The sequence below is a fragment of the Ixodes scapularis genome, unplaced genomic scaffold (genome assembly GCF_016920785.2).
Source record: "Ixodes scapularis isolate PalLabHiFi unplaced genomic scaffold, ASM1692078v2 PGA_scaffold0__279_contigs__length_252992795, whole genome shotgun sequence".
Lineage (NCBI taxonomy): Eukaryota > Metazoa > Arthropoda > Arachnida > Ixodida > Ixodidae > Ixodes > Ixodes scapularis.
Window position 1 is genome coordinate 198,217,584 of NW_024609835.1, and position 24,072 is coordinate 198,241,655.

Genomic DNA, 24,072 nt, shown 5'->3' on the forward strand with positions numbered 1-24,072 from the left:
ATGCTCCGTCGGTTCTCACAAAAAAAGGCGGACGTTCTCATTTCTTGCCGCTATGGCCTTCTTCTGGCGAAGAGGCTCTTGGGAACTCAGCATCGCCTCCAGCTTGCCTTCTGTCAGTTGATGTTCAGCGCCCATGCAAGTCAAAAACTTCCAGAACCCGGGATGGGCACCTCCGACCAGCTTCAGGAAGCGGGAATGCCACCCTGGCGTTCGATAAGACGGTGTTCGATAAAACGGCGTTCGATGAAACGGCTTCGATAAAACGGTGTTCGATGAAACGGCGTTCGATGAAACAGCATTCGATGAAACGGCGTTCGACCAAACGGCGTTCGACAAAATGTCCAGTCCCATGACAGATCCTTGAAGGTCTTCGATGGCGACGTCATACTGATGACGTTACGGTGTTCACGACAAAAGGGAAAGTAACTTTGGTGGTGAAACGGGGACGAGTTCTAAGTGAAAAAAACTCTCAGGTCATCATGCACGGCCCGTGACACTGTAACGTCACACACCAGGGGACACCACGACGTCCCAGAGGACCTATAAACGCTACACCATTGAGAGCGCTTTTAAACTCTACCAAATAGAACGCCATTTTTTGTTTCTATCTGGACCCAGGAGGAAGACGACCCGCAGGAACGTTTTACTTGGGACATCTTCTTCCTGTCTTCCCACGTGGCAGCCGAGGGTGATATACGCGCCCGCGTTCTCCCGCCTCCCCAGGCTGCGACAACAAAGACTCGGGCGGACGCTGCTGGGTGTCGTCTTTCGGGTGCTTCGGACCGGGGTCTCGTATGGCCCCCGGGTCGCTCTCTTTGTCTTCGCGGTTTTGTGTGCGCGGCGTTCGTTTCCGAGTGGAGACGGGGCAGGGAGGAAGCGCTACCGGAAGGAGCAGCAACGCGCTTCCTTTTGTCGCCTTCTCTGTCGCGAACCTTGTTGCGTTCGGTTCGATGTCTCTTTCGTGTGCCGCGTATTATTTGGACAGTGTTAGGCCGTCGGCGTACAAGACGCATCGAACGTCGGGCCGGCTGTCTTGCGTCCGGTATTTTCGTCCGGAGATCTTTCACTCGTAAAAAGTATCAATGATTTTTTTTCTACGGCGATATTTGTTATTGTAGAGGTTTCGTGCATGGTACGTCGTGTCCCGCTAATTTTGGCGGAAAACGTTTTCAGTCAAATTTAGCGAGCGAAGCACCCCGCCCTGACAACAGTGACGTCTCGGCGTCACGCGTCATCCCAGCGTGGCCTGAACACCGGCCGCTAAAGGCACACGTTGTCGCATCTTCCGCCATGGCCGAGGACCGGAAGTTACACGTCGCTGGGCTGAGCACCACACTTTTTATACAATGAATTCCAACATGATGTGCAGTTGGAACAGATATTCCTGAACCTGATTATGTTTCGCCCGTTTTTATTATTCGCTATTTAACTCCGTACCCCACACGTTAAAAAAAGAAAAAGGCTGAAGGCGTTTGTTTATAGAGGAAATAGCGTATGCTGTGGGTTACAAAAGGTGGCTCTAATAAAGAGAAAAAAAAACAACAAAAAAAAAACAGTACTTAGGCTCAAAGATCCCAACTCTGTCGCGTCTTTGTTTTCGAATTGTCATGTGCGCGCGTTTTCCATCCACGGGGCCAAGCCTTCAGCAAACACGGGGAACCGATCGCACGAAGCTGTATTTGTATCAATAAAATTCACGTCGGATGATCTGATGAGCCTATAAAAAATGACGATGAAAATATGTGTTGTCTCGCTGCGCGGACTTTTCGTTTCTCACCTACCTCTTCATGGATTTCTGTGCAGCTTCCTCTTTTTACAACCCGATCCCCCTCCCCCCCTCAACCAAAAAAAAAAAAAAAAATAGAAAAACAAAACTGTTGCGTTCAAGCCAGAGCAGTGGAATCGTGATTTAAATAAGGAATCATATATAAAATAACGGCAGAAACCCGTCGTAACCGAAAGAAAAAAAGCCTTGGAATAAACAAAACGCGTAATAAAAAAAAAAATATGAACGGAGGATTTAAATTAGATTTTCCTTTTTTCCTACCTCTCTCGCGCTTATTTCTGTAGAAATGAATTATTATACCTCTCTATGAGCGAAAAAAAAATAAAAAGACTTTTTTGTTTTGTGTTTTCTTCTCTTTGGCGGCGAACTTTGTGCTTACGAGTATCGCTTACACACCGTCGATCTTACTGCGGTTCCGGGCGAAATTCGGAGAGCAGCCTTGCTCATTCCGCGAATGCGATATCGTTTCATTCCTGCTACCGACTGTTTCCCTTTTTCTACGTCACGTCGAAACCGGCGAGTGAGGGCGTGGGTATATGGACGCGCTCCGCAATATTTTCGATTTTATGGATGACGGGAGAAGAAAATGACTTTCACCTTATCGGAAAGTCTCGTGCTCTCGGCCCGTGCCGCTCCCTTTTCGGGAGGAGTTGCTTAGACCTTCCCTCCTTCGGGGAGATCTTTGCCAGAGACCGGGTTCAAATGCGAGACCTGGCGCGAGGAAGGATCCGAACGAAATACGGGCCGTTATCACTTTATTTTTCTTTCGCCCCGAGAGTAAAGAGCAGTATAGACCGCCATTATGCATTGGAACTTATTCATTCATCAACTTAAAAGGTATCCTGTATATCATTGTCCCTTCTTTTTTTTTTCCTAAATAATAATAAACGTACGCCATCCGAATGTTCGTAGTAACTAAAGCGGGTTTTTTACCCTTCGCCACCAGACACTATACATAAAAAAGAAAAGAGCAAACAGAAGAATATCGAGGAGCGATAATTAGAGTGCCACAATGTTGCAACCTTCCAACCACATGGATGAACTTCAGTGCCAACACCCAGTCCCACGGTAGCGTTTCACCCGTCTGACTTAATTTGACTAAGCTACGTCCAGATGTGGCCGCGAGATACCGAGTCATGCTCCTCTTATTCCGGGCGTCAAGATACTCCTTCAAAAGGTCGTTACGCGGCATACGAAACCTAAGTGTCCCAATAAACCGAAAAAAAAATTGATTTTTGAACTGATGTGTGTAGCCGACAGCGAGCGACGTTTCCTTCCAGTTAGTGTCGGCAGACTGTATCTTTTGTGATGTAATAACGGTGTAACAGCGGTTTTACGCTACCCTGTTAGCTAAAACGCTTAAAATGTTCGGAGACAAAAGCTTGTGCGCGATTTTCTTTTATGTGTTTACAACACTTCCGGATTTATCATAAAGCAAGTTATGTTTTGGAGCCATTTCAGGCCTCTTAACGTTATGACAATTAAAAAAAAAAGTTTATGCGTGTAATTTGAGCGCAGACAATTTGCTAATTCATTTTTTTTTTTTTTTGCAAACGTCCACAGGGTAGAAGCGACCCTCCGGAACAGATTGTGTCCATTAATGACGCAGGCAATTTCCCCATTGTCAGAACCTAACAAAGAATCGGCCTATAAGCGATGCCCATGAGGCGATGTAGGCAAAATGAGAGCCGAATAAAGAAAACCCTCGCAGCGTAGTTAAACGCACTCAAACGCTACCGCACGTCTTGAATGGGACTTCAAGCTGTTCAACTCGCGAACGGAAAAAGCTCAGGTGATCGTTCGCCGGCTCGTGCCACGAGTGTTTAAAACTGTCGCGCGCCTCATGCGGCATTGCGTATATCAAGCGCTGAGCTCCGGACATCCTTGAAGGGAAGCTGAAGCGGTTCTTTTATAATTTGGTGAAAAACACTCGTTCCTTTTCTAATTCTGGAGCGTTGAAACCACGCGCGTCCGCAGCAGCGGGAGAGGAGAGTAAACGGAGGAGCGAAAACCTGATGTCACAGAAGGTCCCTCGCTCGTGCTCCATGGCTCGCAGAGCCACTGCCGTGAGTCGTCGATACTGAGCTAGTTAGTGATCAATATTTTTGAAAGATGACAGCTTAGCTTAGGATGATACACAAAGAGAGAAAGAAAAGAGGCCAAACACACTGCTGGATTAGCCACGATTTACTGAACATCATCCACACCATTAGTTTCATATCTCGGGACCATACTGGGTGTGCAAGGAGAATAGGTTCATCATTAGTAAATGGTTGCTAGTCCAGCAGTTTCAAGAATCATTCTCCAGAAGATGCAGGCAGCTCAGCGAATCCCAGGAACTTAATTAAGCGAGGTAACGATTATCAGTTGATAATTCTAAGAAAGATGCAATTAGAATTTCGCCTGGTCATTTTATGACGTCACGGCTCGACCAACAAATTACCTTAAGCGGCGGCAAACGGCTGTCCTAAAAAAAAAAAAAAAATATTTTATACGTTTAGTGTCGTTTAGAGAACAAATGATGGTGCTATTTAAATACCACAGAAAACAACGACTACGTCAGAAACAACCATGATCTCATTTCTTTTTAAACCGCTACAGCTTTTCTTTAAAGTTGGGGTCACACTGCTTATTTATCATGCAAAAGACACTCTGAATACAAATTCCAACGCGAGTCCCCGAGAGATCCATGCTTCGAATGCCGCATGGCAATGAGTTCAAGGGGCAAATTGGCACGCGGAATTCGAACCATGCATAACGCGGCGACTCGGGTTTGCAGACTGTCGTCTGTATGATGCATGAGCAGTACCCCGGCTTAGGAGATGGCGATTTTCGGAACAGCAATAATAACAAACGATCGTGAGTAGAAGAATTCGCCGGAACATTGATTTTGTTTACGAGCCCAAATCGACAGGTGGCGCTGTGCCAGAGTTGAATACTCAAGACGAAGTCGAACGGCATGCCCTTACACTCTAAGGAAGAAAAAGAAAAAGGAGCAAAAAGGTAGCAAAGGAGCGTTTTTCTACCTTCTAATGTCGCGCCCCCAAGCGGACACGAGAAGAAGTGAAGAACAAGACGCTTTTAACCTTCCCTAGGCAGACGCGAGAAAGGTTCCGCGCTCGTGCCTCAATCTCTTTCAGTTTCGTTTTTGGAGCACGTCGCGCGCGTTTTCAATAAATGTTGTTGAGTTGATTGAGCTTCAGCGCCAGTGAAGGCCACCTGTAATTCCGTCTTCTAGTCTAAACGTGCAGAATATTTGGGTTGCATCGACGTTTTTACCACTAATTTTGTCAGACGAACAAACGAAGCATTTTGAAACAGCAAAGTTCCGAAGCAGTGCCAGCAGCGTTACGTATACATTGGGATAAGATGGCCGTCTCCGGATTGCGGCACAACGGAACTAGCGGAACGAGTGAAACCATGTCATACCACGTGATACGATGTGACGGCGGTGGCGACGTTATAGAGATCGTGGAAACTGTGTTCCAGACAGGCAGGTGTTGCGTCCGACTACCCGGGTGCCTTCTGTGCTGAGTTCGGTTTTGTTTTCCGATGTCGAGTGCCAACCGGCAATCAACGTGGTTTTGTATGTCTGGAAGTCTGCAACATATAGCAGCAACATCACGATGGCAGTGTTGTGCGTTGTGAACAGAAGAGTGGCATTGTCGCCGATGTGACAGAGCGTTAGCGTATCAGTGGTGTAACAGCGGTAAGAGCAAGATGGTTGACGTTCCGATTTACCTTAAAGAATTTAAGACGCTTGAGGGATTACGGTGGAATCGATCGACTTGCGGAGAGTCATGATAGAACGCTTGTCTGAATTCCTCCTATCGTACATTGGCCAATGTGACTGTCGTCTGCGATGTCCTGTTGTCTCCACCCCGAGACCGATTGCGCTCTGAAAAAGGATTGAACAGTCTTGAAAATTGGAATATGACTAAAAGTACTTATATTTACAGTTTAAAAAAGTTAGCATTAACAATAAATAAAGGAGAAAAAAAAGCGTCCCTTTATTTTGATTTTTACATATACTAGGGTTTCTGCAGAAACTTCACTCCAAATGGGGGGCAGGGATGAGCGCTAGAAGTTTTCGAGCTCACCACGGCGTAGCTCCGTACACTTCACACTTGCAGCAAGTCGCGGCTTTGACTCCGTTGAAGTTCATCGAAAAGCGATTTCCCAGCCCGTGAAGCATCACTTCTAGCTCAGTGAGCATCCGCTTTAGAGAGATTAATTCAAGACCACAATTGCGGCCGCACGCGAGCAGTGAAACTAGAAAAACTGGGTGCGACGTGCCGTGCGGGAAAGCAAACACATGGCTTGAAACCGCAGTGGAGCGGTTTGTTTTATTGGCGATCAAATAATTACAACAAAAGAGTTTACTTTTTACTAAAAGATGCATACCCTGAGTCGTTCAAAGTACTTTTCAGAGATATGACATTACTGAAAAAAAAAGAAAAAAAAAAAGAGATCCCGGGAATATTATTTATCGCTAGAAAATCCGTACCTTCAAAACGACGAGTATAAAAGACAAAAATCGAAAACGCAGAGCTCGGAAGTAATAATCGGGTTAACGTCTTTTTGCGTTGAAGGTTTTTATGTTCCGTGTATGTCTATTATGCGCTTATTGTATATGTTCAGCTCATGCTTGTGATACGCGTGATGTGTCTACGTGTGTGTATAATAGAGGTGCATGAAGCATATTGGTGACATCAAAAAATATAAATATTTTTGTAGCACATGAATTGGGCGGTACCTTACGCCACCTAGCCTTGCTACTTGCAATGACTCTGCTTGAACCGGCAACCTGGTGGCGAGCAATTTAACCTTCATTGACGCGTTGCGATAATTTCTGGTTGCCGCGTAAAAATTACGCAGATAGACTTCTTCGAATTTACTCTTTTGAGAGCGGCTTTGGTTTCGCAAATAGTTCACCACTCCTTCGTGACGTGCGGTGCTGACAAAGAAATTGTGGTTCAAGTAATAGCAAATGTAAGACATAAAGTGCGCGAAATAACTGGGTATCGGTTGTCTCCGTTTAACATCGCAGTCAGAAGACTGAGCAACTGCTTTCGAAACGGAAGTTTCTATACCTGCGGGGGAAATCTGGCTTCGGAAACAAACACAGCTCGCGGAAAGCTCGTGTTACGCTTTTATTTGCTGGTCCTTTCGCCTCGTACAATATAAATAGAGTCCTCGTTAAGCCTTATTGAGCTCGAGTCGCTCGATTCGCGGCCCCGATAATTATATGCAGACGACGGAGCAACTTTGATCCCCTGCTTTCAGCGACGAAAATTTCTCCCTTTCCACGCTGTTGTAACATAGGTTACAAGAGCGTTCCTCGTTTTGGGGAAAACTATACGGACCTGTTCTTTTTTTTTTTTTTAAGTGCAGAATTTTTGGGTACATTGGGTGTATTATTTTGAAATACAAAAAAAAAATCTTTCCAACAAAGTGGCAGAGTAAAGGAGAAAGACCTTTTCTTTTTTATAAATGTTTCACGCGTTAGTTCTTTTGTACCCAATTAAGCCATACGCAGTCAGAAAAGTTCGAACTCAATATCGTTTCACTCGATATTAAGCTTGCCACTCGTCCATCTTTTTTGACGGCCCCTTAGTTAATTGATCCGTGAAAATTTCCCGATACACTTTGGGCGTTGGAATTTTGTTTTATTTAAAAAGTTTTAGGGGAGAAAAAGAAAACGCGGAGAGGGTTCAAGTCTGCTTAAGCTCGCGGGTTATCGACGCCTTTCATTAGCACTCCGAGTTCATTGATTTTTCTGAACACGACTTTATTATGATTTTTTTAGTCTCCTAATTATCAATTATTATGCTTTTATATGTTTATTTGCTTTAAATTGACCAAGCAAAGTTTCCGGTAAAGTGTGTATAAAAACGAAGAAAACGATTAATTTTTATTGAGCGCCCGTTTTTTGAATCCAGCGTTTTTGTTTCCAGGTTCAAAAATAAAGAGGCCACGCACATACATGCAAAATACGAACCGAGCATATATGTGTCTGTCTTTAGATATGCTAAATATTTCTTTAATTAGTCGTAACTGCACGACATGTTGTTAAGGTGAATTTTCATTTCTTTGAGTCTCACGGTGTACGTCATTTGATAGGAGAGAAAAAAAATAACACGGGCACATGAATTAAAATAACAGTGATTACGCCATGGGTGTAAAGCTCCCCAATTTTTCATTCGCTTTGTGTACATGTTTTTAGTTTCTGGTGCAGCAAGGAGGCGTCTAAACAAGGTTGCCGCTAGGCGATACTTACACCTTGAATTCGTCCCAGGCATATTTTCTGTCCAGCGTTTTTGAAATGATTATGATCCCTCGAACTTCGTTCCGTTTCACTCGAACTACAGCAAAATATAGAATAGTGAACGAAAATCTAACTAACAATTTTCCATTTTATCATTTCTAGGTACAAAATACATAACATGAAGCCTTGTTTAAGAGCGGGCGAGGAAAACCTGCCAATTAATGTAGGGAAGGTCTTAACAGGATGCTAAAAAGACATCTCGATACTGTGGGAGCCACTGGTTTCCCGTCCCCGAGAAGGCGTAAGCAGCGAAGTTCTGGTCGAAGTCTTCTGCCTTCGAGCATGTTCGCACCGCTTCGTGTCGGGGAGAGCAGCCACATGTTGGGCTTAACCCTCTCGCACACCTCCGCGCGCTGTAGTTGCTGTAGTTCGGGAAATCAGCGAGATCGCGAGAAAACAGTCGCGCCTTCCCTCGTCCGAGTGGACGAGTGTCTGGTCGAGAAGTCCTCGATTGGACTCCGGGCTACGGGTCGAGTCGCGGTGTGAGCTCGTGCGACCGGCGATGACTCAACGCTAGCGTTTCCCCTGGCTCTGACGGTCGGCGTCTCCTCCTCCGAGTAAGCGTCGATCTGCGGAGAGCCCTGGGCCGAAATCCTGCGACGACGGGTAGCTGGCTCGAGCTCGGCCCACGGCAATGACTCCGCTCGCAATATCCTTTGGCTCCCAGGCCGGCTGGCGCTGCGGGCAATCTGTGTTCAGGGCTCGCTTGACCGAAGTGTTCTGTTGGGAACCCCTGTTTTCCAATCAACGCTGTTGGATACCGGGATCATTGTTGTTCGCATGGCGTTGGCGAACCCGGCGCGGCGACCGGCTTTGCTGGTAGCCGTCAGCTGCGCAGTGGGGAAGGCGTCGGTCCCCGGACGTTGACGTATGTATTCTTCGCTACCATAAATGATTATTTTTCGCTGGAACCTTGCCTGCAACCTGATATCTATATCGCTAAATCTGAATACATAATTGTTCATGCTAATGTCATGTTGAATCTTCGTGTGACAAAATGCAAATTTTCTGACGAGAAAAGAAAAAAAAAGGCACGCGTTACGACCTCGATTTAATTGAAGCAATGTGGGTGTAACCTATCTATTTTTTCCGTTCTACATAAAAAAATTGTAGACAATATTCGGATTTAGAAAACGCCACCTCTTTATGATGTCATGCGAAAGTCGTCTACCGATTCTCAAAACTCGGAATGCAGATACCGAGCTAGTCTACCTTCAAGTCTCATAATACTTCGTTTTACTCGTAACGACAACGAAACCAAATCACGCATCACATTCCGAAGAAACAAAATGTATTTCCCTTCATTCTGCTACTGCTCGCTTCCATTTGCTTCTAGAACCCGCACCATCCCGCAGTCGACTCTTCAAATAACGCCGCTGCATGTACTTGAAAAAAAAAATAATAAAAAAACGCCATTTGGGCTTTTTTTTTTCTATCGGTCAGCTTTACTCTCACAACCAGAATACTACGTCAGAATTGACGTTGTTACGCAATATGACTGTAATAAAACACAAAGTAATAATAAAGCGAAAAAAAAACAAAACACTATGACCTCGCACCCCAAACGTTGTTTTCAATGAGGATGACGGCTGAGTTGTAGGAGCATTGCGACAAAGACTCGGTGTACATCATATCACGTAACCCAGTCTCTATACGTCTCCCACTTTCTATCCTCTTCTCTCCCTATCCTTGCTAACCAGGCAGTTAAAGCGTCTGTAGCCACTGACGAAGTGAAAACGTCAGAGAGCAGTTTCAATTGTCCCGTCTCTAGTGATTTCTTTCTACCTTTGATAACGCCTCGGCGCCTCGTGACCCCGGCACGTGAACGCGCAGCCAAGCACTCCAGAAGGCGACGAACGCGTCCTGGAGGACGGTCGCCCGAAAGAGACTACCTGACGGCTTCTTCTTGCCCGTTACTCTTCACAACTTTCAGTGACGCTGGTACCGACATGTGACTATCGCGCTTTCCATGTTTGTGGATGATAGACTTCACACTACGCATAATTGCTTAACCCTTTTTGACGTAAATAGACTATTGTGATGCTCAAACATTGCTGGTTGTATCATCGCTCGTTTTGTACCGACGAGCAACTTGCGCTCCCTAAAGGTCGTGCAAGTTTCGAATAGTATAAAACGTTACCGCTCAAACTTTAAACGAGTCCCCAGTGCTGTCCAACAGCCAAGTTCGATTCCCTCATTCCAAAAAGCCGACATCCAAATCCTGCGCTGCCTACACTTGCACTTACGCCGAGCGCGGGAAAGCTGATAGGGGTAAAACAAGCATAGCGGCACCTGTCCATCAAACCAACGAGGATCGTCTGTTCCAGCTGGAGTTACTCGCAGCTGCCGACTTCTTTCTCTTCTTTTTTTTTTTCTCCCTTCATCCGCCCAATGAGCTCCGGCAGCAGTAGCGGGGATCCTCAGGACCCCGATCTGCCCCGATGGGCCGGACGTCTAAGAACGAGGCAATGCAAGCAGCTGCTTCTTTTCAACCCCTTATTTATTTATAGGAGCTGCGTAGTCGACGTCTCGTTTCCACCCCGCGTAACACCAGAATCACGCCGGCGCTGCCGATACTGCCGCTGCTGCTGCTGCTGCTACCCGTGTCCGTTGTTGCTTCCAGCGCGGGGACTATAAGGGAGAAGCCACACAGACTCTATGAAAGGGCGGCGTGCGTTTCTTGTGGAACGAGTCAAATGGTTAATTAAGTCATCATTAATGGGTAACGGGATAGACATTTTCATCAATCGGATTCGGCACGTGACCCGTTGAGGGCAAAAGCGTTGCTCGGCGTTAAACGCGCGAGAAACAAGGCGTTTTAAGTGCGTAGATGTCAACGTCCAAAATATTGACTTTAATTACTCATACTACAATAACAAGTTAGGTTATGTATAGTTGTCTTTGCGAGCGGCAATTAAGTACGTTTTTAAATACCAGTTTTTCCCGCCTACGTACTCTGCCTTGCGTAAATATGTACCTCATACCAATTTACAAGGGCAAGCCTCCTCCTGCGTTAGGGCGCGTCAGAGCGAGTCTTCGCTTCACGGTCTCTCATGCAAGCAAGTAGGCTACCCAAGCTAAGAGTTCGCGCTCCCAGCCTTTGACGACAAACGGCACGAGAGCCCTGGGTACTCGCAGTCGCTCACCATGGCCTCCGAGATTCTTGGCACGAAGAGCTCTCCCTGTCATTCCATTCGTCGGAAGACATATATATAGAAAAAATTAAAGACGTTTACGAATCTCCGCAATGCCGAATCAGAGCGCAGCTCCTGAGGAAGAGGAGGGGAGTGTACGGAATCGAGGGTGTGCCCCTGCTACCCATCCGTACCCTCCCCTCCTCCCCTTCTGCTTCCTTCAGATTTAGCGGGAAATTTTCGCTAAATTTCTCGCTAAGTTAAGCGAAAATTTCCCAGCTAAATTTAGCGGCGAATATTCCTGCTGAATCTAGCGGAAAATTTACGAATATTTTTTTGCTAAATGTAGGGAGAAATTTTGCGAAACTTTTCCCGATAAATCTAACGGGGAGACTAAATTGGTGTTGAGGTGACGTCACGTAGCCGGGAAGTTTTTCCGCTGAATTTAGCGAAAACGTTTTAAATTTAAGTTTAGAAAAAAAGTTTCACCGCTAAATTTAGAGGGAAAGTTTCCCTCTAAATTATGCTGAAAAATTTCCCGCCAAATTTAGCGGCAAAAGTTTACCTACTTGACGTCACGTAGGAAGTCATTGTGGGAAACATCCCATAATGCAACTCGAGGTTACGCCAACGCCGCTCAACACGGAAACAGGCGCCTAAGAGCAGCGATCCAAAAAAAAAAATGGCTCGAGGCGCAATACTTAACCCTTTACTGCACCTTGTTGCATATTCGCAACATAGCGATAAACGACGATAAAAACATCTACAAAATGCATTCAGTGCTAGTTCCGCACGTTGTTGCATTTCTGCAACATACATCCGCGAGGCGAGCCGTCCAGTGCTGCCATCTGTACTCAGGCGGCGAAACTGCTCTCTAAAAAGCGTGACAGCCACCACGTGGACGCTCAACAAGTGACACAGGTAAGCCTTGACTACTGCATATCACGTTCTATACAGTGTAATGCAAAACAAAAAATTTGCGACTCAACTTAATGTCCTGCTGATTATGTAAATACTAAAAACCTTAAGATTATCGACGAAGTTTGTCTTTGGAAGCAAAAAATAGCTATGTTGCACAGATGCAACAACGTGCACGACGGTGTTTTTTCTTCGTAGAGCAGACACAATGGACCCCAAACGGTTTTACAGCCGTGGAATTCCTTCCGACAGTGAGGACAGCGAGCTCTCCGGCAGTGACGATGACTCTGATTGTAAGTTAATGTTTTTTTCTGGAAATCCAACTTTTTTTCACGTAGAGAATAAAATTAGAAGCAGTGTAGGCTTTATTGACAGAGATTTTCGGAAGAGACCATCCTTCGTCAGGTGTAACTACACACAATTGCAAAGTTGTAGGGTTGTTTTCACGCTTTCAAAGAGCACACTTAGAACCGCCAGGGAAGATAGTCCCCTATACAATGTAGAATTTCTCTCCAAATTATTTATTTTACTGCTCATTGTATGAGTTGTACGAGACGCTGTTATTTTTTGTACCCCAGATGTCCAACCCCCTGCAAAATGTAGTGCCAGTTCAAGCGAGGCGAGTACAAGCTCTGACGAAGAGGAAGCTCCCGCAAGCCAACCAGCTGATCAGTCATCAACTCAATCTAAGAGAAGAATTATCTGGAAGAATGCAAGCCTGATGCGGGATCCTGAAACAGTGAAGTTCACTGGACAAAATGAGCTTCCGCAGGAAGTTTCAGAGTTGGAAACACCTTTCCAATACTTCAAGTTCATCTTTCCAGGCGCTCTTATTTCGCTTATTGCAAATGAGAGCAATTTGTACTCAGTCCAGAAGGATGCCAGTAAGCCCCTCTGCACCAGTGCCGAGGAGATTGAAGTTTTTCTAGGCACCTGCATGTGGATGTCTATAATTCAGCTGAAGAACACTAGGTGGTACTGGAGTGAAGCTACCAGAGTAAGCCAAGTAGCTGACCACCTCACGGTGACACGCTTCGAACAGTTGAAGCACAACCTTCACTTTGTGGACAACAGCTCTCTCGGCCCAAGAGATGATCCTGATAGAGACCGGCTTGCAAAGATACGACCACTCGTCGATGCTGTAAATGAACAGTTGTCGCTGATACCGCTTGAAGAGCACTTGTCTGTGGATGAACAGATTATACCTTTCAAAGGCGCAAGTGCACTGAAACAGTACTGTCCCCAGAAACCAAAAAAATGGGGGTACAAAGTATTTGTTCTCTCAGGAGTAAGTGGCTTCTCGTACAAGCTAGAACTGTACACGGGACAAGAAAACTCTGCCCCAAGACGTGCAGGAGAGCCTGACTGTGGAGCAAGCGGGAACATTGTTGTTCGATTGTGCAGGTTAATCCCAAGATGAGTCCACCACAAAGTGTATTTCGATAACTACTTCAACTGTCCAACCCTTCAGGTGTACCTGGAAAAAGAAACCGTACACTGCATTGGTACAGTCCGGATCAACCGAGTAACGGGTATCAGCATGCCATCTGACAAGGAAATGAAACAGAAAGGAAGGGGAAGCTTTGAAGAGAAGGTAGCGACCCTGGATGGCATTCAGCTGTCGTGTACAAGGTGGCAAGACAACAGAGCCGTCACCTTGCTGTCCACCTTTGTTGGGGCAGAGCCTGTCCTAACTGCGCCAAGGTGGAGCCAAAAAGAAAAGGAGAGGCGCGACATACCGTGTCCGTCGGTGATAGGCGCTTATAACAAGCACATGGGAGGAGTGGATCTCTTAGACTCTCTGATCTCCCTCTACCGCGCCCATCTCCGATCGAAGAAATGGTACTTTCGTATTTTTCTTCATATTCTCGACTTGACGGCTGTAAATGCCTGGCTGCTGTACAGGAGGAATGCCGAGACTACTTCCGATCAACCAACACGAAAGCTCATGCCATTAGCAGAGTTCAAGGTGGACCTCGCCACGTCACTCTGCAAAGCAGGAAAAAATCAACTGAAGAAAAGGGGAAGGCCCAGCAATAAGTCCGTGGAGCAAGGCATCCAGCTGAAGAAGACAAGAGGTCCTTCAGCACCGTGTCCACCTCAAGATGTCAGGATTCATCAGGTATTATCACTGGCGAATTAATCTGTGTTACAAACCTCACTGTTCATACTTCTATGCTCAGGTTGGCCACTGGGTGCTTTGGAGTCAGAAGCGACAGCGTTGCAAGTTTCCTGGATGCAAGGGCATTTGTATGAGCTACTGCTCTAAGTGTGGCACTCACCTGTGCTCAACAAGCAAGAATAACTGCTTTCTTTTGTATCACACAAGCAAATGAGGCCACATCTCTCACTGATGTCTGTAAATACAAGTTTGGCTCTGGTTCACAAATTTTTAGCATTCGGCTATAAATATTTCGTTATTTCCATCTTGTTGCAAATATGCAACATACCTATCTTTTTTCGATATAAATTTTTTCGAAACTTTGAAATGTATTTTAGTGATAGTATTGTGATAACTGTGGTATTCTACTTCTGCTGGAATAAAATTGTGAAAAAATAAAAAGTTGTGCAGTAAAGGGCTAAAGGGCCGTTGCGTGATGGCGCTAGGTACAGGGCCGGAAATCATCATCATTGAGCTCGCTTGACTAACTGATCAGACAAAAAGGCGCTCGTTCGCCCGCGCTACGCTCGTTGCTTCTCACCACAACACACATTACTTTTTGAAGGAAGCAGTAGATTAAAATGCAGGTGCTGCTATTTTAAAAATGAAAAATATATAAAGAGAAATGCACGCCTGATTTATTTCAGACGAACTAAGGGTTAAATTCAGTTATAAATAGTGGTGAGGCAATAACGACAGTCAATAAATTGTCTGACCAAAAAATACCGCTTTCTCTGTGAGAGTGAGCGGACGAAAAGTCATGCTCATTATTCTCTCGTAAATCCCTTTGCTGAATAGGGGGTAAAAGGGTTTGGGTTCCTTAGTCTCGCCCTTCCCTGGGGATGTCAAATGACATTGTTTCTATTGCGATATTTTTGTTTATTTTACTGACTCTCCTGTTTTGTCGTGTTTTTTCTTTGTTTCTTTTTTTTTTTTTTTTGCGTTTCTCCAGACGGCCTGGGATCTCAAAGGCAATAGGGTCGACCTACACTGACGAGACTATTCGGTAAACTTTAGAAACAGTTGGAAGGCTTGCCGCCCGCATCCCCGTAAACAAAGAAGGGCTTCGCGCCATCAAACCCGTGGAGCCTGCAGGGAAAGGAAACCATCATAAGGGATAATCTTCTGCACCAAAAGCGGGACAACTGCAAAAATGTGCAACATATTACTGTGAAAGGAAGCATAACGTAAGGCGCAACAAATAAAAAAAAAAAAAAAACGTACACGAGGAAGAAGACAGACACAGGCGCCTCTGTGTGTGTGTCTTGTTCTTTGCGATCGTTTTTTTTATTTTTTTTTTCTCTTTACACCGTGCTTTTTGACGTTCATCAACTAGCCCGATTTCAAGTTCTATAGTTCTGCGCCGAGTTTAGGTTCCACTCGATTTCCACGTCAAATTTCCCACCTGGAGTTTGATGGCCCGTAACGGCGAATAATGGAATATACCAGGTACTCCACTCTCAAACAGTCGCACAACCTTCCTTCATAAATATGTGCGGGTTATCTGCACGACAAAATGCGGCCATCCCTGCCGCCATGCAAGTGCAGTGAAGGCTCTGCTGTAGTCCAACGTCGCAGATATCGAGTTCCTGCTCGCCGGTCAAGGATGCGCACCCCTTCTGCGCTATGCTGCGTTCGCTGCACTCAACGTCGGAGTATATTAAGAGTGACTATTGTGGTTGCTGTGCACTGCGCGACCCGAATAGGGCGACCACAGCACTGGCGCTTTTCGAATTTCTTTTCAAACTGTGCGTTCCCGAAAACAAGCCCACTAACTGAAGTGTTGCTCCATGCTGCTGTCTGTGCTCCAACTTCTGACTTATCAGTCACAAGCAAAACGCACGACGACTCCTTGTTACCAAATGTGTCTCCCTTTTTATAAAATAGCAAAGTTTTTAGTAAAAAAAAAAAAAAAGAAACGCGAACAAAGCACTAGAGCGTTCCCATTCGTGAAAACAAAAATCCTCCTAAATCACGTAAGCCCCAGCCCTCACTTGCTTATGACAGTAGTTAGATAAATACCTCCACAATAAATTTATTTATTTATTTATTTGTTTGTTTTTGCTCTGCGTATTGGGGTGAGGTTTTAGAAAAAGAGCTACAAAGGCAGCAAAGGGGAGAATGTATTCTGACGCGACCTTGCTGCCCGTTAAATAGAGGTGTGTGTCACATCTGAAGAAGCTCCGCGTGGACACGCTTTTGTTGCAGCGGAATTCACTTAAGAAGGGGGAAATCAATGTGCGCCAGAAATGCGGAGGGCGGCCATGATTGGACTCCGCTTTTCCGTGCTCACTTGAATAAAGTTCGATGTTTCTTTCCTTTGTTTTGATTACTTTTAAAATAAAATTCGCGTATACCACTCGTTTTTACTGGAAATCAAGATAAACAATTAGTTAATAAGGGTGCAATATTTTGGATTGCCCATCAAAAATGAGTCAACCTGTCCTAAACGCATACACTTGTCTTCAATGTATCTATGACGAGAAAAAAAAAAAAAACTTCGCAAAATAGAGAGAACATTGACATAGATATACTTCGTTTTGCCTAAGTCAAAGTGACGCCAAAGTTGCGGGCCGAGAGGGACAATAAAGAAGCTTCATAAGTGCAATGTGAACGCGTTCGGTTTCTTCCTGCGCCTACGTTATCAGCGCAAATCTAATCTATTCTATAAGATGCACCACGCTTTTTCGCTTTTAGTCTCGTTGTTCATTTCTCCACTAGCCTCGATAGCGCTCTGACTTATACTAACCATAGCATTCGCAGCTCCACAGACCATACATGCTCGTACATGAAAACCACTGACGAAGAAAGCTGTGAGCGTAGAATGGCGTCAACCAGTGATTCAGCCATCGAGTACAAAGGCACCTCTAGGCACATTCCGAGTCGCAGCTAATTGTTAATCTAATCGCTGTCGTTAGACCAAGAATCGAGTTGTTCATTTCGCCGGAGCGTAGCAGAGCTAAGTCAAGCGGCAATAAAATATGACGGCTAGGCCTCCAGCACTGCGGTGGAGCGCCTCGTCCCGCAAAAGCGAAAACTGCGAACTACGAAACGTTTATGATTTGCATGCATAAACGCACTGCGACCGTGAATACATTTGCATATTGAGCACGCCTGTCAAAGTTGGGGCTGTAATGCCTTTTTGCCGTTTGCCTCGCGCCGGCGCTAAAACAGTTGCCTTCGCAGTGAATAGTGTTCCCTTCTTTCGCTCTTCGTACTTCGCCAATCATAGTGTTCTTCTTTCTTTTTTGGTTTTGTATCCTTGTATGAACACAACTGCACTAACGTTTTAACTTTTTGACGCCGTTTGTCCGCCTTTGAACTTTGTATGAAAGCCTCAAATATTTAATGCTTATTTAAAACAAGTTTTTTTTTTTTTTTGCATTAGGGTAAGTGTAAATTTTACACAATATAAAGAAGAAGAAAAAACCCTAGTACATGGAGTAGAGGGTTGATCGCTCGAGAATATAGATGACGAGAAAATTAGGCACAGTTCGGAAGATTTGCGTGGAAAATGAATCTGAGTGCTCCTCCGTGTTTCTAACTAGCGGTCACCCATGAAACGAGAGAATAATCAAAGATGGAGGAAGAACCGAGTTATTACTAGACATATATTGCGCCTCGAGGCGTTTCTTCCTTGCGGTGGAGGCGTTATATGTTGCATCGACGAGCGCCACCGGGTGGGCCCTGCCAGAGGAAAAGCGTCAATGAAACATGTAATGGTACAATTATGTCGAAAAGCTATCCAGAACTACAAGGACGCCATAATAGCTGCACGTCGCTAAATCATCAATACGCATATCAGACAAAAACATAAAAAAGAAAAAAAAAGCTTTATTTTGAAAATTTAGCTTGCTACGTGGCACTGACCATGTCGAGTGCATGTGGATCCTATTTCAGAGACGTTATTCTTAGGTGCAAGCGATTGTCCAGGTCTCGCAATCGGCTTTGTTTTTACGCTGTAAATAATAATAATACAATAATAATAATAATTATTGTTATTATTATTGTTATTGTTTGTGGAAATAAAATTATTATTATTATTACTATGGTAATTATTATTATTATCATTATTACGACCTTTTCTTGAACCCGTCCAAAACCAAGGTCATGACGCTCTCTCGGAAAACTCACAATATCTCTCTCGCATATAATATTCAAGGAGAGACTTTTACTCGAGTAAGTGTAATGAAGGATCTCGGAGTCATGGCTGATTCTGGGTTGCGTTTCTCTGATCACGTTGGTAGGCTGGTTAACTCGTCTTTGCGAATGTTGGGTGTTGCCTCTCGCTTAATCAGGGAGTTCGAAAACCCGACGGCTTTTATCACGTTATACTGTCCGCTATCCAGGTCGCAGATAGAATATGTTTCAGTTGTTTGGAATGTAATTTCTAAAAGTCACTCCTTGGAGATCGAGCGTGTGCAAAAAAAGTTTGTTTCTATCTTTAAACATCGCTACATAAAGGACGATGTTCACTGTTTAACATATGAGTCTGCGCTAGAGCGTGTTCGTTTGCTTAGACTGCACCGGCGTCGGGAGAACGCGGACTTACTATTTTTGTTTAAAACGCTGCATGGACTCATCAATTCTCCGAGCCTGTTATCTGAACTGTGCCTTAGGGTCCCACGTGTGCCTACTCGTATTCTGTCATCTTTTTATGTTTCCAGAACATTTAGTCCGGTAAACCCAATTGTGAGAATGGCTCAGCGTTTGAATCATTACCCTGAAAAACTTCTTCCTTCCCTCCTCCCCCCCCCCCCCTACAAAAAAAAATGCAAGGTATATTTTTTTTAAGAGAAGAAAAAACAATTTGAAGAAGTACGGCGAAGAAACTCCAGTTGTAGCGCCAGAACTTGATGATAGAAGGTGCCACACTTACACACAACGACAGGCGCACAAACGCGAACACAACCATTTACTGCACTAGACTTCACTACACTACATAAATAACGTTGACTCGAAGAAATATTTGTGTGAGGGAGCAACGCCAATTAGCTTAAAACAATAAATCCAGAGACTACAAGGCTTCTTCATTGATTTAGTCATTATAATAACAATACATTAACCTTAAACATACATTTGCCCTTGAGGCTACGCCAAAAGAAGACACGGTATTCCTACATGGTTGTCTAGACACATCGTAATGATTCTCCCTCCGCTTCATTGCTGAAAAGTCAATTCACGGAAAATATTTTTGAAAGATACATGGCTCGCATTGACGTTACATCAGCCGTCATTTTAGTGGTTTCGCTGCTGCAGTGATGTGATTTGTCCGAGTAATTTTGGAGCAACTCTTGGAGCAGTCGAAAGAAAATTTTGAAGCAGCGAAAAGAGGTTTTGGAGCAAACGCGCACACTTCATCTTCAATCATATCACTGTAAATATTACATTAAGATTCATCTGTTGGCTTGTCCAACTAAAAGGCGCTGTCTACTTTGCCATCTCAGTTCTGTGTAACCTTTTGTTAGCATCGATTGCACAGCAGGAACGATTGCACAGCAGGAAAAAGGGGGGGGGCTCCCCCTTTTCAAAAAGAAACACAAAAAAGAAACCAACAGAATTAGTTGTTTAGTTGTAAGTAGTACCAGCAGACACGCTGACAAGACGATGACTGATCAAAGACAGCGCAAACTGCCGTAAATGATTATTTTAGGTACGAAGACCCACTGAAATAATCTTAGAATACAATACCGCAACAACAAGGAAATTTATTTTTTCTTCAAGTTCTAGAGGTTGTTAAAGGACTGCAATTCTTAACCAGATAGAAACAAGTCATAAACAATACACCTACAGAAGCGTCCATATAAATCTACTTGCAGTACTGAAGTATCCTTGCAAAATCTCGAATTGAAAAAAAAAAAAAAGATGCCGCCAGGATATGGCAGTCTCTCGTGGAGTTTTCATTAGCGGCCATATTGGCGACGCGCGCGATCGAAAGCGTCGCTGTAGTCGGCCTTCCACGATTGGCCGAATATTAACTATAACAACAGCAAACTTTTTTTTTTTTTGAGAAAATAAAGAGTAATAGAAGCATTTTAATTTTGACGGGTGAGGCTTCAAATCGGAAGGGTTTCAAGCTTTTACCATGCGACTTTCAAACACCAACGAACATGTTTTTCGCCGGGTAATGACGTCACGAGAGGGAACAATAGGAGGGCGCCACCAAAACATCTCGCCGCTAATTCGCAACTTTTACGACCTATAGGGGGCGCACCGGTGCCTATCAAAATGATTGTTACATGGATGATCGTCGTAGAACAGCGGTACGAGGCTGGGTCTGCGATCCGTAACTAATTCTAGTTTTGCTATATACGAGCAGTATTAGAGCCTTACTTTATTGTTTTCACGCCGGGAAAGTGTAGGTAAGCCCGTTTATTATGGGGCCAATCATCCAGGAGCTAGGGAGCACGATTCTCACACCGCGGTACCACCATCGCTGAAACTTGCGAATAGCTGTGTGACCGACCGCTGAGCGCGTGCTCCAAAGTGAGCATCCACAATTTTTTTCACACGTGCATTGAAATCCATCAAGATTGTCGGTCTCAGCTCGTTTTGAGTATCCGCTAAAAATAGCGGACTCAAATATGTCGTCCAGCGTTTCAACAAAAAGCTTCAGACAGGCGCCATCTTTAGAGTTAGTGTGTATGGCGCGTATCTTCCTCGCTTTCGGAAGACACGAGTCTGTGGGTGCCGGGCTGCGACGATTTCACGCTCGGCTGTAGATTTGCATACATCGGAAAGGTCAAGCCGAAGATTTATACAGAAATTATGCCAAGTCTCGCTTTGGACGAGTGCTTTCCCCTTAGTACGCGGGTGCACTGCGGCAAAGCAAGACATGCAAAATCGCGATGCCCATTTTACTGTTGCCGCTTCTCTGCAGAACACCACTGCGCGGGGAGAAGCGAACTCAACGAAGCTAACTGACCCGCCAGAACAGACCTCGAACATGAGACTTTTTGCGAAACTTCCGAGTACCTCTAGTGATTGATACGAAATGCAATCGAATAGTGAATTATTTGAGGCGGTAATCAAAAAGCCCTGAAAACTCGAATAGGTATATCCTAATGATCCGGCCTCAGCTCTTATATTTTCGGCATTAATTAAAGTGAAACGAAGTTTTGGAGCAATGTTGGCGCAAATTTCTCACATTATGGTAAAATGTACCAGGACGTAGCAAGGTAAGGACTTCGGCGTAGTTTGGCGCAAATGGCGCAGCAGTCACATCACTCCTGCTGAGCGTTCCGCACAACCGAGTTTAGTTTACTCGGCAAAAACGAGAAGGCTCGGCCACCAATATGGCGCTATGGCGTCACGCGCGAGCCACGACTACGGGTATTGTAAACATTTGGTTCCCGCGACGTTTTATCTCCCGCATGGGCGTCCTTCTCCTCGCGCACTCCCAAGTGTTTCGAACGCTTGCTCCGAAACGGAGGCGGCTGGCACTCGGAGCGCTTCTCGCGAAATCTGTCCTGACACCGAGCGCGCAAACATCGAGGCATCTCGGGCGACTGTCGAAGCCGTCAGCGGCAGTCTCGGCTCCCCCCGCCGCGCGTGTCTGCCCAGGGAACGCGCTCCCGCTTTGGGAGGAAGCCGAATCGGTGCTCCTCCACGTGCCGCTCCTCCGGCCTGCCTGTATCCCGACTGCCGAGCGAAGGGAACGTCGCCCGCTGTCGGCTACAGACATCGGCGAGTTCGCGCTTGTCACATCGAAGAGAAGGTGGCACAAGCCATCTCCGAAACCATTTTAGTGCGCCGAATTTTGTTCGCCTTTCTGCGCGTGAGTGAAGGGTTCTCTTCCTACCCGGTCTTCACTTTTTTTTTTTATATATATATATCCATATTCTTGTTCTCTGCATTTATACCTGTTTGTTTTCTTAGATGTTGAATCGTTTGCTGGATAGCTCGCGGCACACACACAGAAAAGGGTTGCTTTTAGCATTGTCGCTCTTTTTGGTTTCCTCTTTCGCTGTCGCCCGACAACGGGCAGCCCGTGTTCGCGCGTCTTCCTGTTTTGGTATTCCAGAAATACCCGGTGCCCAGGCGCGCAAGAGCAGGCTGAAGCAATCCTTGTGTATTGTTCGCGCCTTTTTTTCTTACTTCTTCGTGCGCAGTTTTTTTTTTTTTTCGGATGTTCTCGCAAAGAGGGAATCATAAAGGAGTCACGAGATTCGTGTGGATGCTACTTTTTCTTATCCTCCGGCGTAGTTTTTTTGGGGTCTACGGTGCGCGGGCGGATGGCTGGATAACGGCGGTGTTCTGTCGGTTTTCGGAATGCAACGGAATGTAAGAGGATTTCCGTGAGAGCGTAAACAGAGGAAACAAAACGGGAAACATTCGTGCGAAGCCCATACTTGCGGGTGGGAGAGGGCGGTGCGGCAAACTTTTCTTCCGTTCTTCCTCGTGGTCTGAAGACGAGAATCCGATGCGATGGCACGACCGTTGCAACGTTTCTGTGCTAGAATTCTCCCCAAGACAGCCTCGCGGAAGAACATTTATTTGACGTATTACGTTCGACTATTTGGTCGCAGGGTATTATTCTCCGTGAACGGTTGGGGAATCGTGCTTATCCCACTGCTTAAAACTACCTACATATGAAAAACAACAAAAATGTGGAGATTCTAGCAAATCGTTCTCGAAGGTTCGATACCTCTCCAGTCGCGCGCTTCAAAGCACGCTGCGGATGTGACAGCAGCGAAAGTACACAATGCCTATATGACTCCACCGAAACAAGGTATCTTCTCAAATTCCCTATTATGCCAATGAAGAGTGCGCAGCAATCTGAATAAACACCTGCGCGCCGCCACGTTTGTGGGCTGTGCTCTGGAACGAGTTCTGAGTTTGCCCAGTAACTCACTTTTACGGAATGTTGCACGCTGGGGCCTGCATTCACAAATACGACGACTCGACATATTCGCCGAGTAGATAAGCGTTGAAAGGGTGCAGAGGAAACTACAATCTCAAATGTGACTGGCGTTCCTATTTTATTTTATTTTTTTCAGATTCATCTTTAATGTTGTGTGGCAACCAAGTTCCTGTACTTTTCTTATACAAATGATTCTACTCGCACTCTGGTGTACATCCAAAAATCTGCAACCCCACGTTGATAAGACAGTTCCTCCCTCTGGGAGGGAACGCAGCGCGATCCCCGTTACGCACTCTTCTCGCTAGTTGCGGAGAGAACGCGGGAAAAAATCGACGCCAAGAGCCCCTAATTGCCCATCGGATTTTAGGGCGATTCCTTTCTCTTAAGCGCCGGGGTGGAAAGAGCAGCCTCCTCGGCGCTCCTTAATGATATCCGGAAGATCGCGGGGTGCCTTTGTTTTCGTCGCTCCCTGCCTCGCTCTCCTCCTGCCGACCTTTCACCTTCTTCCGTGAAGCTCGCTCGCCGACCGGCGGCTGCTGCCCCGCAGTCCACGGAACGCCAGTCCGGTCTTTCTAGTGCGCTGCTCAAAGCTTGCTGCTCCCGACTCTCATTTGTCTCGGTTGAAACTGTGTCGCGAGCTTTCGGCGAACCTCGACGTTCGCCTGATTCGGCCAACCTTCCAGCTTTGGAAAAACTTCGATGAAGTTCGACTTTTTTCACAGTGTTATTTGACTTCTACACAAATCATTACCATTTTGAAAAGAAGATCTAAACTTACTTTTTTTTTAACATTAGAGAATATTTAAAGATGCATAATTAACAAAAAAGCCAATATATAAGTCCTCAACAATTTATTACATTTTAGTACGTAATAATATAGCC

General features: G+C 45.3%; 1 protein-coding gene and 1 long non-coding RNA gene across 2 annotated transcripts in view; one reads left to right on the plus strand and one right to left on the minus strand.

Moving 5' to 3' along the window:
• The window catches only part of LOC8042097 (nephrin), a 504,576-nt gene that overhangs the window by 416,455 nt on the left and 64,049 nt on the right, over nucleotides 1-24,072 (minus strand). The window lies entirely within an intron of this gene.
• Nucleotides 11,987-13,285, plus strand: LOC121836073. The gene is made up of 3 exons (XR_006077771.1): nucleotides 11,987-12,169; nucleotides 12,365-12,459; nucleotides 12,745-13,285. It is a non-coding gene; the product is annotated as an uncharacterized LOC121836073 (long non-coding RNA).